This window comes from Triticum urartu, chromosome 7 (genome assembly GCF_003073215.2).
Source record: "Triticum urartu cultivar G1812 chromosome 7, Tu2.1, whole genome shotgun sequence".
Classification (NCBI taxonomy): domain Eukaryota; kingdom Viridiplantae; phylum Streptophyta; class Magnoliopsida; order Poales; family Poaceae; genus Triticum; species Triticum urartu.
The window spans coordinates 640,378,168-640,384,167 of record NC_053028.1 but is presented as its reverse complement, the minus strand read 5'-3'; positions in this window follow the sequence as shown (position 1 = coordinate 640,384,167).

Below are 6,000 nucleotides of genomic sequence, written 5' to 3'. Positions count from 1 at the left end.
AGGTTCCTTCTCTTCTTTGCTTCACTTCGAACCCTAGAAAGAACTTCAACTCTCCCATGGAGGACATCTCGAACTTTGAGGTCATGAGAGCGGCAAATTCCTCATTGAAAGCTTTGTTAGGAGAACCAAAGATAATATCATCAACATATAATTGGCACACAAACAACTCCCCTTTGACCTTCTTAGTAAAAAGAGTGGGGTCGATTAGCCCAACTTCAAAACCACGATCTTGTAACAACTCGGTAAGGTGGTCATACCACGCACGTGGGGCTTGTTTAAGGCCATATGGTGCCTTATCGAGTTGATACACATGATCGGGAAAGTAGGGATCCTCGAACCCGGGGGGTTGCTTGACGTAAACCAATTCATTAATGGGACCATTAAGAAAAGCACTCTTCACATCCATTTGTTGTAACTTAAAGTTATGATGAGAAGCATATGCAATCAACATGCGAATGGATTCAAGACGAGCAACGGGAGCAAAGGTTTCACCGTAGTCGATACCCTTGACTTGGGAGTAGCCTTGTGCTACCAAACGGGCCTTGTTGCGAATGATAATCCCATGGGCATCTTGCTTGTTCTTGAATATCCACTTGGTTCCAATGACATTATGGTTCCCCGTTGGCCTTGGCACCAATCTCCACACTTTGTTGCGCTCGAAGTTGTTGAGTTCTTCGTGCATGGCATTGAGCCAATCCGGATCTTCTAGCGCCTCATAGACCTTGTGGGGTTCCACACAAGAGACAAATGCGTGATGCTCACAATAATTTGCTAATTTTCTACGAGTGCTTACCCCCTTTCTTAAGCTTCCAAGCACATTCGTCATGAGATGATCCTTGGTGGAGAGCTTGGAAGCAACCTTGGTGGCATGACGCTCTAATTCCTCCTCGGTGGTGAGTTGAGGAGCGGTTTGATCATCTTGAGCGTTGTCATGAACTTGTTCTTGGTCTTGAACTTGCTCGGGGGAGAGAACTTGACCTTGGGCATCACTTGGTGTGTCAACACCTTCTTGAGTATGATCTTGCCCTTGGTCTTGTTCAAGAGGTTGAGGGCCTTCACTTTGTTCTTCGGAAGCGTGTGGGCCTTGGGTTGGTGATGGATCCACTTGAGTGGAGCATTGCCCTTCTCCTTCGGCCACAAGGGGTTCCTCAATGGGTAGGATGAAACCTACACCCATTCTTCTTATGGCTTGAGGAGGAATTTCATCACCTACATCACAAGTGCCACTTTGCTCCACTTGGGAGCCGTTATTCTCATCAAACTCCACGTTACACGTCTCCTCAATAAGTCCCGTGGATTTATTGAGGACACGGTAAGCATGAGAGTTTGTAGCATAACCAACGAATATGTCCTCATAAGCTCTAGCCTCAAATTTAGACAATCGAACACCTTTCTTGAGAATGAAACACTTACACCCGAATACCCGGAAGTACTTGAGATTGGGCTTGTTACCGGTGAGTATCTCATATGGAGTCTTGTTCAAGCCCTTGCGGAGGTAGAGCCGATTGGATGCATGACACGCGGTGTTGATGGCTTCGGCCCAAAAGTTGTACGGAGACTTGAACTCCGCCATCATGGTCCTTGCCGCATCCATCAACGTCCGGTTCTTCCTCTCCGCAACACCGTTTTGTTGAGGGGTGTATGGTGCGGAATATTGATGCTTGATTCCCTCATCACTAAGAAATTCATCCGAGGTGTAGTTCTTGAACTCGGTGCCGTTGTCACTTCTTATTGTCAAGATCTTTGCATTATGTTGACGTTGTGCTTCATTTGCAAAGTCAATGACGGTTTGTTGGGTCTCGCTCTTCCTCTTGAAGAAATACACCCACGTGTACCTTGAGTAGTCATCCACAATCACCAAGCAATAATTTCTACCTCCAAGACTATCGAAGGATGGGGCCCCAAAAAGATCCATGTGAAGGAGCTCCAAGGGCCTCTTTGAATAAATGATAGTCGTGGGAGGGTGAGCCTTCTCATGTAGCTTTCCTTCGATACAGGCACTGCAAGCACGATCTTTAACAAAACTAACATTCGTTAGTCCACGGACATGGTCCCCCTTGAGAAGACTTTGCAAAGATCTCATATTGACATGGGCTAAACGGCGATGCCAAAGCCATCCCACGTCAACTTTAGCCATTAGGCATGTCACGGTCTTAGTGGGTCGCTCCGAAAAGTTAATCACATATAGACCGTTCTCTACATGCCCAACAAAAGCTACTTTAAGAGTCTTGCTCCACAAGAGGGCCACGGTATCGATATCAAAGAAAGTGGCAAAGCCCATGATTGCAAGTTGACGAACGGAAAGTAAATTGTATGCAAGGGACTCAACAAGCATGACCTTCTCGATCATGAGATCATGAGAGATGACCACCTTGCCAAGTCCCAATACCTTAGAGGATGAGGCGTCACCCCACTCGACATTGGTGGGCATAGATGGAACTTTGTGCACGTCCACCACCAAGTCCTTGCTTCCGGTCATATGATTTGTAGCTCCGCTATCGAGCAACCATGATCCACCTCCGAAAGCAAACACCTACAAGATATCAATGCTTGGTTTTAGGTACCCATTTTGTAATGGGTCCTCTGATGTTAGTAACAAGGGTCTTAGGAACCCAAATAGACCATTCAATGTACTCATGAAGAGAACCAACAAATTTGGCATAAACATGCCCATCACTAGCACGGCATAACACATAAGAAGGATTAAAATCGCCGGCTTTGTTGGGAGGGATGACATTGCCCTTATTGACATTGTTATTCTTCTTCTCCTCGGGGGCACTGTCTCCCTCCCTCACAAAGGTTTGCATGAGGAGAGGAGGTCGTTTGGTCTTGTCATTCTTCTTCTTGTTCTTGGAGTCAGGCACGTACCCAACCCCTTCCTTGTCCACACCTCCCTTTTGGTTGATCAAGAGATCGTTGAGGTTCTTCTTGCCTTGTATGCAAGTCGCAAGACCTCTCTCAAGTTGCTCCTTCAACTTAGCATTTTCCTCAACAAGATGTATATGCTCACAACACGGGTTAGTAGCATTTGCATTATCAATTAAAACCATATGAGGAAAAGTTGCTTTCTCCTTAGTTAGCTTCACTTGGATTTGATCATGAGACTCCTTGAGACTAGCGTGAATACCCTTAAAGGCCTTATGGGCCTTGTTAAGTATATCAAACTCCTCTTTGAGTCTAGCAAGATCAACCCCGAGTTTGGCCTTATCGGAATTTAGCACATGAGAAACAATGAGGGCATGATCATAATATTTCTTTAACTTAGCATGATCAACGTTGTGTGACTCCTCAAGAGCCAAACGAAGACCACGCTCTTCCTCAAGAGCATTGGAAAGATCCGAAATCTCATCGGCATAGTCACGAATATGCCCTTCCATCTAAGAGATGGTATCTTCGTGAGCCTCGATCATGTCATTGGCCTCACCAAGTTGTTCCAAGATAGCAACAAAGTGCTTCTTGGATTTTCCCTTGAGTTTTCCCATAAAAGCCTCAAACTCGTTAGCCTCCACATTAGCTCCCTCAAGTTCATTAATGCTATCCATTGGGGAAGGATGATTAATGATGGTAGTTTTGATATTGGAGGTTACCTTGTTGGTGGCTTTAGCCATGAGGCATTTGGCGGTGATGCTCTCGTTGGGTGAGTCGAAGAGAGACACCCGTGACGTTGTTGCAATGGCAACGGAGGCCATGGCAACCGACTCATCATCTTCATCATCGTCATCATCCTCATTGTACTCTTCTTGCACAACCAAAGCCTTGGGAGGAGTCTTCTTGGTGAAGTTGTTCTTGTTGGGGAACGACTTGGCCTTGTCCTTTCGGATGAGTTTGCCACCATTGTCTTCCCTCTTCTCATACGGGCATTCCGCAACGAAATGACTCACGTTGCCGCAATTGTAGCAAGTTCTTACACGTTGCTTGCCCCTTGTGCCACTCGAGTTGTTTTTGCTAAAGTTGGGCCTCGAGTTTTTCTTGCTCCAAAATTGCCTTGAAGCAAGTGCCATGTGTTCATGATATGCATACTTCGTATCTTCGGGGTTGCTCTCCTCTTCTTCCTCTTCTTCTTCTTCCACGATGAGCTTGGCCTTCAATGCAAGGTTAGGCTTCTTTGCCCGTTGAGAACGGAGCACCGCATTGTCGGTGGTCTTGTCCAAAATGTTCATGGCCACAAACTCATCCAACACTTCGCTTGAGATCAAAGTGTGGAAGTCCGGTCTTTGACGAATGACGGAGGACATGGCCTTGTGGTAGGGCATCATTGCCTTGAGGAATTTGCGCTTGATCCAATTGTCATCCGTGTCCTTGCTCCCGTGATCTCGTAGTGAGACCACGAGTTTGGTTACTCTCCGATAAAGCTCACGAGGTTCTTCATCTTCCTTCATTGCAAACTCATCGGCCTCATCTTGTACCACTTCATAGTTGGACCGTTGAATGCTTGCACTTCCCCGGTAGAGAGACACGACACAATGCCATGCATCTTTGGCCAAGGCGAAGGGACGAAGATGAGGTAGGTCTTCGGGTGGAATTGCATCTTGAATGATGAAGAGAGCATTCTCATTGAATTGATTGTCCGCGGCTTCTCGAGGAGTGAAGTTGCTTGGATCATGTGGATAGAAACCTTCTTCAATGATTCTCCAAAGGTTAGTGTTCACATGATTTAAATGACGTTTAAAGCGGTAAACCCAAGAATCAAAATCCTCATTTTTCACAATATTAGGGGGAGGACCGGCATGATTCAAATGAGTGGAGGGAACCGGTCCACCATAAACAAGTGGTGGTTCCACATGGGCAAAGATGCCGGTGCCATTCTTGCCACTAGAAGAAGGAGCCTTTTCACTACTAGCTTCCCCTTGTCGGGGATAGCATCCGACACCTTGTTGGCGGGATCACCCACTTTCAACGGTGCGGTGGAAAGTTTAAGCCCCTCAAGAAATTTAGTAAACATGCTTTCAACTTCGGTCGTCATGTAGGTTTTCAATGTCTCCAAGGCCACATTGAACTCCTCACGAGAGACCGAAGTTCCCCCATCTCCCATAGACGAGATCGGACTCACACCGGAGTGTTCCTCCACACCGTCTACGATATCAACCATACTCTTTGGACGGTAAAGTCCTTAATAAAGAGACGAAGCTCTGATACCAATTGAAAGGATCGATATGGTTGACTAGAGGGGGGGGGTGAATAGGCAACTACCAATTTTAGCTTTTCTTTACCAAATTAAACTTTGCATCAAAGTAGGTTGTCTAGATGTGCAACTAGGTGAGCAACCTATATGATGCAATATCAACAAGCATACAAGCAAGCAAGGGTAGAAACCCTAAAGAGCTTGCACAAGTAAAGGTAAGAGATAACCAAGAGTGGATCCGGTGGAGACGAGGATGTGTTACCGAAGTTCCTTCCTTTTGAGGGGAAGTACGTCTCCGTTGGAGCGGTGTGGAGGCACAATGCTCCCCAAGAAGCCACTAGGGCCACCGTATTCTCCTCACGCCCTCACACAATGCGAGATGCCGTGATTCCACTATTGGTGCCATTGAAGGCGGCGACCGAACCTTTACAAACAAGGTTGGGGCAATCTCCACAACTTAATCGGAGGCTCCCAACAAGACCACGAAGCTTCACCACAATGGAATATGGCTCCGAGGTGACCTCAACCGTCTAGGGTGCTCAAACACCCAAGAGTAACAAGATCCGCTAGGGATGAGTGGGGGAATCGAAAATCCCTTGGTGGAAGTGTAGATCGGAGCCTTCTCAACCACTCCCGAGCAAATCAACAAGTTTGATTGGCTAGGGAGATAGATCGGGCAAAATGAAGCTTGGAGTATTTAATGGAGCTTGAGCAATAAATGGAGCTTTGGGGGAGGAAGAGGTAAGTGAGAAGGAGTAAGGGGACTCCCTTTTATAGTGGGGGCAACAATCCCGTTGCCCCCCACCAACCAGCCCCGCACAGGGCGGTACTACCGCTGAGAGGGGGTGGTACTACCGCCAGGCGACGGTACTGCCACG